This window comes from Triticum urartu, chromosome 2A (assembly GCF_056163025.1).
Source record: "Triticum urartu cultivar PI428250 chromosome 2A, HENAU_Tu73, whole genome shotgun sequence".
In the NCBI taxonomy this organism is placed as follows: domain Eukaryota; kingdom Viridiplantae; phylum Streptophyta; class Magnoliopsida; order Poales; family Poaceae; genus Triticum; species Triticum urartu.
In genome coordinates, this window is record NC_141874.1 from 582,028,992 (window position 1) to 582,041,684 (window position 12,693).

At 49.9% G+C, this 12,693-nt stretch overlaps 1 pseudogene; it reads left to right on the forward strand.

Moving 5' to 3' along the window:
- The first annotated feature begins 3,551 nt into the window (after positions 1 to 3,551).
- LOC147986033 (uncharacterized) lies at positions 3,552 to 12,369 on the forward strand (annotated as a pseudogene).
- The last annotated feature ends 324 nt before the right edge of the window (positions 12,370 to 12,693 follow it).

Sequence of the window (12,693 nt, forward strand, 5' to 3'; positions counted from 1 at the left end):
CCCCTCCATCATCCCCGCCATCGTCCCCGTCACCGACCCCCTCCGACCTTGAGGTGAGACCAGCCAAATCCTTTTTTAGAAAGATAATTAAACGATATTTCGGGTTGACTTTAAGTCTGTCGAGTCTCCACCATATATGAGAGGACAAAGAAGCCCAACTGTTGTCGTGGGGGTCGTTTCTCCTTCTTCTCCGGGTGCTAGACCTTTGTTATGCACTAGGGGAAGAAGGAGTAACGACCATCACCGACGGTCGCAAATGTCAGAGAGGAATCAGTGAGGGAGAGTTCCACCATATATATATGAGAGGACGAAGAATCCCGACTGTTGTCATGGGGGTCGGTTCTCCTTCGTTCCCGTGTGCTAGACATTTTGGTGTAATGCACTCGGGGACAAAGTGAGGAGCGACCATCACCGAGAGTCGAATATATACACCACGTGAGCTGAGAGTTTTCAAGAAAAGACTCGACAGACTGATAGTCAACCTATGATGAATAATAATGATCTAATTTAGTTTTTGTAGTACATATATTTAATTGTACAAGTTCAATCTTTGAATATATGAACGTAGGAAATGTCGTCATCAGACGACGAAAGTCTCCTGGGGGAGTGCAGCTGGTGCCACGACGATCGAGGTTTGTGCGACATGCCTCACCTGGACGATGATCGACGCTTCAGCATTAAGCTCGAGGAGACCTTCGATGTTGAAACGGTACGCAAAGACGACAAGTGTTTTTTCGTAATTAAGCATGACTACAACTATTTCAAGGTGTAATTCTCATCTTTTACAATTCGAGTAGCTTATCCCATGCCATGCAAGACGCTATGTCTTAGAGAGGATGGGTTTTGAAGACCATAAAAGTTTTGAAACAAAGAAAATTCACCTAAGGACTCATCATGATGTGGATTTTGAAGTAAAGCTATACAATTCTGAGAGCGTAACCCATTTTGGTTGCAAAAAATGGGAAGCACTTTGCAAGATGTATGGTTTTTATGAGGGTATGCTTGTCACCATGGATCTTGGTGATCCTGAAATCGAGCAAGACAATATGGACATTTGGGTCCTTGTTGATACGCCTCCAATTCTACCGCTATGTGAGTTTAGTTTCTCAAACATAGTTATTAGCTAATTTATATTGTTTATTTCAAAATAGTTGACATCTTATTTCCGTTGACAGCTTATTTATTCTTCAAAGAATGTGCGGGAGATGGTAGACAAAACCCACTACACCGATGGCTCCGAATTAACTTACAAGGAGAAAAATCATCTGGTCGGATTTTGTACTGGCATTGAGAATTACAATATCTACAATCAAACTCCTCAACATTATGGTCAATACGTGCCACTAGTGCATGTGTTCAACTACGGTAACTACCATGGAGACACCCTGGTAAGATTTTTTACTATTACGACATTCGTGCATCTTTTGCATACTTCTAAAACTAGTACATCATTGCTAACTATGAAGTTATTACTATGTTTTTCAACAGATAATCCCAGAGAATTGTGTGCCTCATTTGATGTATCAAAAAGGTAGCCTTAATGTTTTGAACATACAACCAGGTCATCCTACGAATCTCAACTGTCCATACCAGATTTCTAAAAGGAATGGAGACATGCAAATCAAAGGATGGAAAAATGTATGGACAGTGGTAAGGAGGTTCTTGGAAGCAAAAGGAAGCGAAGCGCAAGAATTAGAGACAGGATGATCTCCATTCTCCATAATGGAGAGTCAGGGTCTATATTGTTTTATGATATTTTACCTTAAAGAGGGTATTTAGGTCCTACCTAATACTGATGATCATGTGCTAAGAACAATTAAGTAGGGTTGGTTCGATGACTATGAGGATGATGATCGTATGACTTGTTATTAATAACGAGTAGAAGTTGTATGATGATGATTAGTAGACTTGTTATTATATATGATGATGCATGATGCGAGCATGAAGAGTTATTATATATCAGCGGGTGAAATGAACATGGATTGGATTGAAGTGAAGGCAACATGCATGTGGTGCATGTCGAAAGTAGTACAATCCAAACTTGATCGAGTTAGGATTAGTATTACTTTCGACATGCACCACATGTTGCCTCACTTCAATCTAAGTCATGTTTAGGCATAGCAGTAGCAGTAGCACGGAGATAAGAGAGGACACAACCTATTAGCTACCTATACCAACCTAAATTAACCCCCAAAACCCCTAAACCACCTCCTTTCAAAAAAAAACCAGCCCCTGAAATGCTGACGCGTGGAAGCTTATTGGTCCCGATTGGTGCTACCAACCGGGACCAAAGGCCCTCGTGCCTGGGCTCGCTGGAGCGGCCACGTGGAGGCCCATCTGTCCCGGTTGGTATAAGAACCGGGACTAAAGGCCTAGGGCATTAGTAACGACCCTTTAGTCCCGGTTCCTCAACCGGGACAGATGGGCCTTATGAACCAGGACAAATGGCCCTTTTTCTACTAGTGAAGGGCAGCCGCGGATGATCTCCACCATAGCCAAACATGTCAAATTTTGGTAGTCCGATGGCATGTTTAGTGCAGTGTGAGGAAGTAGCCAGACGATGTGTGTGCATCGACGTAGTTGCATGAGTTTGTATGGATCCGAGATATGATAATTGAGGTGTCTGGATGTGAACTGCATTATTTGATGCGTGACCGGTCAGTTTCCGTGGACGCGCCCGGATGAGGAGATGGGTTGTAATCACAATTGTGACATGCCGTTCTGGAGCACCGCGGATGTAACAGGATTATTCATCATCTAATCGTAGCTACGGAAGAGTTAAATACACTCACGGTACCTATACTCTCCGTATAAACTCACTTTGGTCACTGTATTCTGTCAACCGCAAATTATGGTCATTATGTTAACATTTGTTGCTCACCATACGGTCACTCGCGTCAAACATGGCCGTATTTGGACAGGTGGCATACACTGACTGCTTTGACCGGACCTGTCCGACGTGATTTTTGCATTTAGGTCCCTCCTCTACTAGCACATCGGCCGCGTCGCTTCGTTCCACTTCTTGCCCCAGCACGGAGAGAAAAAAGGGGGAGCGGAGACAGCGGAGGCGATCGAGGTCGACTAGGGTTTCCCGTCGCGGCGGCTACTATGACCGGCGGAGGTGGTCCGTCGGCCGAAGTGAAAGACGTGCCGACTCGCTGGATGCTGGAGGAAGCAGCAGCGAGCAGAAGCCCTTCCTCCATTGACCCGATCATGCGCGGACGCCGGCATACGGTGAGTAATCTCGAGTCATTCGTACTTTTCATCAATTCTCAACTCTTTGTCGATTTGTTTGTAGGAGTCTCAATTTGTAGTGCGTCGAATCTGTCGATTTTGCTTTGTTAGGGTTAGATGACCGATTTTGCTCTCTTGATCTGAAATAAAAGAGGGTTTTTGCTCTATTTTTTTATTTTGCAGAGGAATACAACTATGATTACCCGTGCAGTCGTGGTATAAATCATGGTGGTTGTTTTGTTGGTCAAGGTAGCTACAGGAGTTACTGCAGTGGGAAAACTGCTTGGTATGATTATGTCCCGTCTGCAAAATTGAACATGTCTGAATTGGAAAGAATTGTTGAAGATTTAGGATATGAGATGGCAGGCAGATTGGATGTGTATTGGTGTTTGCCAGGGTTACAAATTAGCACTGGTGGTCTTAGGAAAATGAACTCTCAGGATGCTTGTGATAATATCAGTGCTTGTGTGGTTTTTGGACACAAGGAAATTCAGTTATGCCTTGACCATGATCAGAGTTACAGGAACATTGATTGGGATGATGTTGCGGTCTTTCCTGTTAATGATTTACCTCCTGTGATCAGTCCTAGGAAAGTAAAAGAGGAGAAACTTGCAGAGAGGATGGTTGAGCATAATATGGCAGAGGTGCAAGGTGACTATCATGCAGAGGAGGCTCGGAACATGGAAGATGGGCAAGCTAATGAGTAGCGATTCAATGAGGAAGAAATGGAACAGTATACGGCAGATGCTGAAGAGGAAGACGATGTGGAACCTGATGTTGAGGAGGAAGATGCTGATGAAGAGGATGAGGTAGCTGCTGTGGAAGAGGAACAAGCGAAAGATGCTCAGTCGGCTGTAGATGATGGGAGTATTTCTCATGCTTCAAGAGGAGGTAGTGATTCAGACAATGATGATTGCTTTGTGGATAGTGATTATGCTATATCTGATGGAGATGCAGATCTTTTGGAAGATCAAATTGAAGAAGTTGTAGTGGATATCAAAGGAAAGAAAGTTGCTGACACTGAACTTTCTTCTGATGAGGAAGCTCTTCAGATGCCAGATTCAGATGAAGATGAGTTGAAGCACAACTTCAAGACATTTAGGTCAGAGGATTTGCATAACCCTGTGTCCAAAGTTGGACAACTCTTCCAGTCACCAGAGATGTTAAGGAAAGCAATTAGAGAATACAGTTGCAAGAACAGAGTTGATATCTCAATGCCAATAAATGATAGGAAAAGAATTTCTGCCAGGTGTCAGGAAGGATGTACATGGTACTTATGGGCATCTCATGACAGCATGACCAAGTGCATGATGATCAAGAGGATGACAAATGAGCACACTTGCTGCAAGAAGTGGAAAGTCAAACCTTTTACCTCAAGATTTCCGTCAGAGAAGTATGTTGAGCACTTCAGGGCTGATGATCACATGAATATGAGGAACTTCAGCAGGATTGTCCAAAAAGATTGGAACATGACACCAAGCAGAAGAAAATTGCAGAGAGCCAGGAGATTAGCAATGAAAGTTATACATGGAGATGAAGAAGAGCAGCATAATCTGTTATGGGACTATGGTAATGAAGTTAGGAGAAGTAATCCTGGTAGCACTTTCTATATCTCACTTGACAATGAAGAGAGATTTAAAAGGTGTTATTTCAGCCTTGATGCATGTAAAAGAGGCTTTTTGGAGGGATGTAGACCTGTCATTTGTCTTGATGGCTGCCATATTAAGACCAGGTATGGTGGTGTACTACTAAGTGCCATTGGCATGGACCCTAATGATAGTATTTTCCTTTGGCATTTGCTTATGTTGAAGTGGAAGACACCCACACCTGGACTTGGTTTCTTAGAGCTGTCAAGCAGGTTCTTACAATTTTAAACACTGAGCCCTGGACAATTATGTCACATAGACAAAAGGTAAATCTTGTTTGTATTCAGTTTTAGTTTAATTTCAAGTACTATTCGGTTTCATTGATTTGCAGTTATAACTCAATTTCAATTAATTTCTAGTACAGTTAGTATGCAATGTGCTACCTCTTGAGCACTGCGTTGGATTTCCTCGAAGAGGAAGGGATGATGCAGCAAAGTAGCGTAAGTATTTCCCTCAGTTTTTGAGAACCAAGGTATCAATCCAGTAGGAGGCTACGCTCGAGTCCCTCGTACCTACACAAAAACAATAGCTCAACGCAACCAACGCGCTTAGAGGTTGTCAATCCCTTCACGGTCACTTACGAAAGTGAGATCTGATAGAGATGATAAATAATACTTTTGGTATTTTTGGTATAGAGATGCAAAGTAAATAAAGTAAAAGCAAAGCAATAATAAAGTGATGGAGATTGATATGATGAGAAAGAGACCCGGGGGCCATATGTTTCACTAGTGGCTTCTCTCAAGAGCATAAGTATTCTACGGTGGGTGAACAAATTACTGTTGAGCAATTGACAGAATTGAGCATAGTTATGAGAATATCTAGGTATGATCATGTATATAGGCATCACGTCCGAGACAAGTAGACCGAAACGATTCTGCATCTACTACTATTACTCCACTCATCAACCGCTATCCAGCATGAATCTAGAGTGTTAAGTTAAAAACAGAGTAATGCCTTAAGCAAGATGACATGATGTAGAGGGATAGTTTCATACAATATGATAAAAAAAACCATTGTGTTATCCTCGATGGCAACAATACAATACGTGCCTTGCTGCCTTGTCTGTCACTGGGAAAGGACACCGCAAGATTGAACCCAAAGCTAAGCACTTCTCCCATGGCAAGAAAAACCAATCTAGTAGGCCAAACCAAACTGATAATTCGAAGAGACTTGCAAAGATAACCGATCATACATAAAAGAATTCAGAGAAGATTCAAACATTATTCATAGATAGACTAGATCATAAACCCACAATTCATCGGTCTCAACAAACACACCGCAAAAGATTACATCGAATAGATCTCCATGAGAGAGGGGGAGAACATTGTATTGAGATCCAAAAAGAGAGAAGAAGCCATCTAGCTACTAGCTATGGACCCGTAGGTCTGAAGTAAACTACTCACACTTCATCGGAGGGGCTTGGATGATGATGTAGAAGCCCTCTGTGATCGGTGCCCCCTCCGGCGGAGCTCCGGAACAGGCCCCAAGATGGGATCTCGTGGATACAAAAAGTTGCGGCGGTGGAATTAGGTTTTTGGCTCCTTCCCCAATCATTTGTGGGTACGTGGATATATATAGGTGGAAGAAGTACGTCCGTGGAGCTTCGAGGGGCCCACGAGGCAGGGGGCGCGCCCTAGGGGGGGGCGCCCCTACCCTCGTGACCACCTCGTGGCTTTCTTGACAGAGGGTCCAAGTCTCCTGGATCTTATCTGATGAGAAAATCACGTTTCCGAAGGTTTCATTCCGTTTGGACTCCGTTTGATATTCCTTTTCTTCGAAACCCTAAATCAGGCAAAAAACAGCAATTCTGGGCTGGGCCTCCGGTTAATAGGTTAGTCCCAAAAATAATATAAAAGTGGAAAATAAAGCCCAATAATGTCTAAAAAGTAGATAATATAGCATGGAGCAATCAAAAATTATAGATACGTTGGAGACGTATCACAATGCAGTTTCAGTTAGTAAGCAATGCACTTTCAATTAGTATGCAATGCAGTTTCAGTTATTGTTTACTTCAAATCTGCCTCCAGGGACTGATCAATGTTGTGGAAGCCTTGTTTCCTCTCTCAAAACACAGGTTTTGTGTGAGGCACTTATGGCAGAACTTCACAAGAGCTGGTCATAGAGGTGATGTGTTAAAAAAATCAGTTGTGGAAATGTGCCAGAAGCACAACTGTTACTGCTTGGGAAGAGAGCATGCAGGAGATGAAGGCTCTCAGCACAAGGGCATATGATTGGCTATATGGTCTAGATCCCAACACTTGGGTGAGAGCATTTCAACCAGACTTTGTGAAATGTGACATTCTACTGAATAACAACTGTGAGGTGTTTAATAAGTAAGTGATTAGTACCCAAATTTACATATCAAACAGATGCACAACTCCTATTTGTTAGTGAGCTCACTGTCTATATTTATGCATGCACGTACATTCTAGAAGCAAGAGAGTTGCCAGTCCTCTCTATGATTGACAGGATTAAGGGACAATTAACCAGCAGGATGGTCACAAAAAATGAAGGGATGCTTAAGTGGACTTCGCCAATCTGCCCAAAATTTTTAAAAAAAGGTTGGACAAGACCACATAATTATCTAACACATGTTATGCTAAATTAGCTGGAGATGGCATATATTCTGTAGAGGACAAATGACACACTTACATTGTGGAGATAAATGGCAGCAGCTGCAGCTGTAGAAGATGGAATTTAAGTGGAATTCCATGCCCCCACTCAATAGCATGTTGTAGGAGAGAAATGAAGGAAATATGCCCTAGAGGCAATAATAAAGTTATTATTTATTTCCTTATATCATGATAAATGTTTATTATACATGCTAGAATTGTATTAACCGGAAACATAATACATGTGTGAATACATAGACAAACAGAGTGTCACTAGTATGCCTCTACTTGACTAGCTCGTTGATCAAAGATGGTTATGTTTCCTAACCATAGACTTGAGTTGTCATTTGATTAACGGGATCACATCATTAGGAGAATGATGTGATTGACTTGACCCATTCCGTTAGCATAGCACTTGATCGTTTAGTTTGTTGCTATTGCTTTCTTCATGACTTATACATGTTCCTATGACTATGAGATTATGCAACTCCCGTTTATCAGAGGAACACTTTGTGTGCTACCAAACGTCACAATGTAACTGGGTGATTATAAAGGTGCTTGTCGGATTTCGGGTTCCGGCAGACCCTTGAGGTTCGAACACTGCGGTGCGCGCGGAGATTTCGCCTTCTACCTACCTGCACCCCTCCGCCTCACTAAGATCTAAGCTATGGAAAGAACAGCACAAGAGACACAGGGTTTATACTGGTTCGGGCCACCGTTGTGGTGTAATACCCTACTCCAGTGTGTGGTGTGGTGGATTGCCTCTTGGGCTGATGATGATGAGCAATACAAGGAAGAACAGCCTCGCGAGGGTCTGTTCTTGGCTGGGGGGATGAACTGCTAGGAGGAGTTCAGTCGCCCTTCTCTCTCTCTGTGTGTGTGATGCTACTCGATCCGATCCTAGCTAGTTTCTCTCTTGGCTTCTAGATTCTCCCTTCTTGATTTCCCCCCTACCCTGGGGGTGGCTAGTCCTATTTATAGGCAAAGGCCCTGGGCCTCTTCCCAAATATTGAGCGGGAAGGGCGCCAACAATTGGCCATTTTGAAGGGGAACATCTGGTACACTTATCCTAACTAAAGTTGGTCCTCGCCTGCCAAAGGCTCTGGTGGTGACGCTGGCTTGGGCTCCACAATGACTTCCTCCCTGCCGTTGGACTGGTCTTGGTCTCGTTGCACCGAAACGGGTGCCTTTGCTTGATGCTCTCACCTGCGCTTGCTCCCTTTGCACCAAAGAGGAAAGGAGGACACTGCGCGGCTGGCGCCCGCCTGGCGCCTTTGGTCGTCATGGCTTGCGTCACGGGCACCTCGCGAGGTACCCCACCCTGATCTCTCCGCCTCCTCGCGAGCCAGCCTGATGAGGCCGTGCCTAAGGAAGTTCCGTGTCATCCGCCCCGCGAGGCTTGGCCCCTCGCGAGGGTCTTGGGTCTGTGTTGATGAAGATGGGCCGTGCTGGGCCCCCTTTGAGCCACGCCGCAGGCAGGCAAGTCTGGGGACCCCCGTTCCCAGAACGCCGACAGTAGCCCCGGGCCCAAGGCGCGCCTGGACTTGGCCGTGCAGGGATGCGAAAGGGCAAGAGCGATGCGTCGCGGGCCCTAACAGCCTGTGGCCTTGGGCGCCACGTGGCGGTTGACTGGACGTGGGCGTCTCCACTTCCCCATGGCGCCTCGGCAACTGCACGGATTGGACAAGTCCTTGCATGCAAAGCGGGTCATGATTACCTGCGATCGTGGAGGTCGGCGGTTGGCCTTCGCCGGCCATAAGTACGGAACGGCGCGCGCCCTTCTAGTCCATCCCTTCTTGCTTCTCCTTCTTCCCGGTCCTTGCTCCGTCTTGCCGCGATGGATCCGATCCATCGGTTCTCGGCGGCAGAGAAGGGAAAGGCTCCCCGAGAGGAACCAGACCTGCTCCCGCCGAAGAAACGGCTCGCCCTCTGCGGCCGGGACGAGGGGGCCCATTAGGTGGTGTCGAGGCCCTGGTGCGAGCGGCCACCGCCGGGGTTCCCGCTTCCCTTGTACGCCCACATCGAGGGCTCTGAAGGTGTCGATGCCGATCGCCACGGGCGGCGCCGCCGTCGGCGCCGACGGGTCACGAAGGTGTGGGTCGTCCCCCCTGGGGTCCACACCGAGGGCTCCTCCCGAGAGTTCATGCTCCACGCCGCCATGCCTCCTCAGTCTTGGATTCGCCTTCCCCCCTTCTTCGCCTCCATCATCCCGCAGGGAGAACTCCTGGAGCTTTGGCTGCAGCACGCCGGCTGCAGCACCCTCGCGACCGAGGCAGAGGTTGCGGTCGTTGCCCCGGGCGAGGTCTTCATGACTCGAGGCTGGAGCGAAATCGCCCGGGTTTGCAGGACAAGGGGCGCCTTCGCGATCCACTTGGAGTACGGCGGTGCTTCAGTGATGTTCTTCAAGGTCTTCGATGCGAATGGGCGCCGGCTGGAGTGCTGCCCCGGGAGAGGTGGTCAGGACCCTGCTACGGCGAGGACTGGGCCCGCCGACCGCTCCCTTGGCGGCTGCTCAGGTGGTGGAGGCATCGGAGGGTCCAGCGACTCCGGCGAGCTCTTCGCGACTCTGGAGACGAGCAACGACAGCTACGAGCCCCCGAGCCGGCGCCACTCCTAGAGCAGGGCGGGCTCGTCAGGCCGTCACCGACTCTGATCTGGATGGGGTTGGTGCCGGTGTTTGACGGCCTGCTGTTGACGTTGGCGTCTTTTGCAGGGGCGCGTGTAGTTAGCGTCCTTTTAGGATCTGTTCCCTGCAAGGAATCAAAGACGCGTCCCGTGGGGGCTTGTAAGGTGCATGTGATCCTGTTTGTTAATATAACCCTTGTCGTAGAATTGTGCGAGTTGCTCATTCCGTCTTAGCTCAGTTATCCCTTTCGAACCTCACGAGGGCTTGGTGCTCTGCGCCGACAGGTCCCAGTCCCAAGGCGGCTTCAGCCGTCGCTGGTATGCCAGGTCGCGATGCCGTGGTCAAGGCCAGGAGGTGAGCGACCCGGGGTCCGGTAAGAGCCCCTGAGTCGCGATGCTCAGGAGGTCCCCTTTGGCGCTCAAGCAGCCATCGTTCGGTGAGAAAGGAGAGCAGCGTCGCTAAAACGGGATTGCATTAGGTGCGGGGATGGTGCCACGGTAGCTGGTGCTTCCGGGTGGTGACTTATCTCGAGAATCAGGGACCGCTCTCTGGTGTGTTGCCGGGTCCGTGCATCGGCAGGCGTCAGGTTGCTCGGCGAGGTCCTCGCGTGTCCCTCCCCTCTCGCCTTTGCTCCCCTTTCTGCTCTACGTCCTCGGGTCCTGGCCCTCGAGCGAGTCTCAGCCGTCGCTGGTATGCCAGGTCGCGATGCCGTGGGCTTCTCGCCTGGTTGTGGACTGCAACTGGCTGAGGCGCTCCCTGCGCTCTTCATCTGGGGACGGGCTGGCTCCAGGCCGGGCTTCTGGCGTGGCGTACCCGGCCGTCGCGAGGGTGCCAGCCCCTAGCCCCCTGCCCGGAGGGGGAGTGCTGATCTGTGGCCCCCGGCGCTTGCTTGGGGCAGATGATGGTGTGGAAGACGTGCTCGAGCGCGCCCGGAAGCGTCGCGCTCTTCGCCAAGGATTCCTTCGAAGGGCGGCTGACGCGCGTGAGCCTGCTTGGTGAGGAGCTTGCTGATGAAGACGCGCGCCCTGAGGCCGAGGGCCTGCGCCTGGCTGCAGAGAGGCACGAGCTAGAGGGCGCCATCACCCTTGCGCGCCATTAGCGCGATCTTGACGACGAAGAGGCCAAGGCGTCGCTGGTGGCCTCTCGGGAGGCCCGATCTTGGGCCGCTGAGGAGGCCCGGGAAGCTGACCGGCGGCGAGAGGCGGTGGAGGAGCGGGCTCGGGAGCTCCTGGCCTGGTGCCACTCACTGGAGGAGCAAGTGGAGTTGCGCGAGGCAGCCCTCGCGTCGATGAAGGTGGCCTCTGGCGACCCAGCTGAGCTCCAGAAGCGTGAGGAGGCGCTGACGCTGGAAGCCGCCGAACGTACCCGCGAGTATGAGCGTCTGGAGACGAGGGAGTGCTTGGTGACGCAGGCGGAGGATGATGTCGCTGCACGAGAAGCCCGTGTCCTGGAGGAGGTCGGACGTCGGGTGGCGATGGCGCGCTTGGACCTCGAGCGCGAGTCCGAGGAGAGGCTGGGGTTGATCCGGGCCGAGGCTGAAGGTAGGACTGCTGCCTTGAGGGCCAAGCTGGAGAAAGCGACGCGGCGGGCCGATGCTCTTCGGGACGCTCTTGAAGTAGCGCAAGGGGAGTCAACCACCTCCCAGGCCGAGGTGCTCCTTCTTCGCCATCGGGTGGAGGAGGCTGAAGCCGTCGCGCGCTAGAATGCGGACGAGATACGTCAACGGCGGATCCTGGAGCATGAGCACGGCCCCATGCTCACCACGCTCTGGGAGAGAGCCAACACAGCCTTGGGCAGCATCTGCGAGGCGGCTGTTGGCGAGCCGCACGCAGTCAACTACGCCGGCAACCTTCAGTTCTTCACCGACGTGGTGACGCAGCTGGAGGCGCGGTCGGTCAGGGCCGACAGGTTGGTGGAGGAGAGGAGCCGCGCCCTGCTCGGGCGCGCCTTTTCTCGCGTCTTCAGCCATCTCCGGAACATGGATCCCTACTTCGATTTCGACGCCGCCATCGCCCCAGTCCCCCAGGCCGTCCGAGATGACCTAGCGCACTGGGTGGAAGACAATGTGGATGCTCGTGCCAGGGCCTTCGCTTCAGACGACGACGGCGTGATCGTGGCTGCCGACGAGGGCGGTGTGGTGAATGGCCCTGACGCCGCCGGCGGCGACGCAGACAGCGATGGCGAGTCCAGCGACGCCAGCAACGGTTCGGGTGGTGCTCCTAAGGACACATTGGGGGATTTATCCGACTGATCATGCATCGTTCCTGTTTTCTTACCCTGCATGAATAGAACTCAGGTTTTGGCCTGATGGCTGTGAGAGCATTTTGGGAGGGGGAGCCCCTCATGTAAAACTTGTGTTCATCGTATTAGTAGATGTTACATTGCACATGCGCCCGCGCCAAGTGGTTGGCTAAGCGACGCGCTGGTTGGCTAGTTTACCTTCATCCCGTGCGGGCCCTGGGGTAGCCTATGGGAGGCTGTGGTGTCCCGAGTGTTCCCTGATCGAATCTGTAGGATCTGCAGTAAAAAACCCTCCTGAGAGGACGCGGCGGTGGCAGTCTGGGCTGCGCGCAAG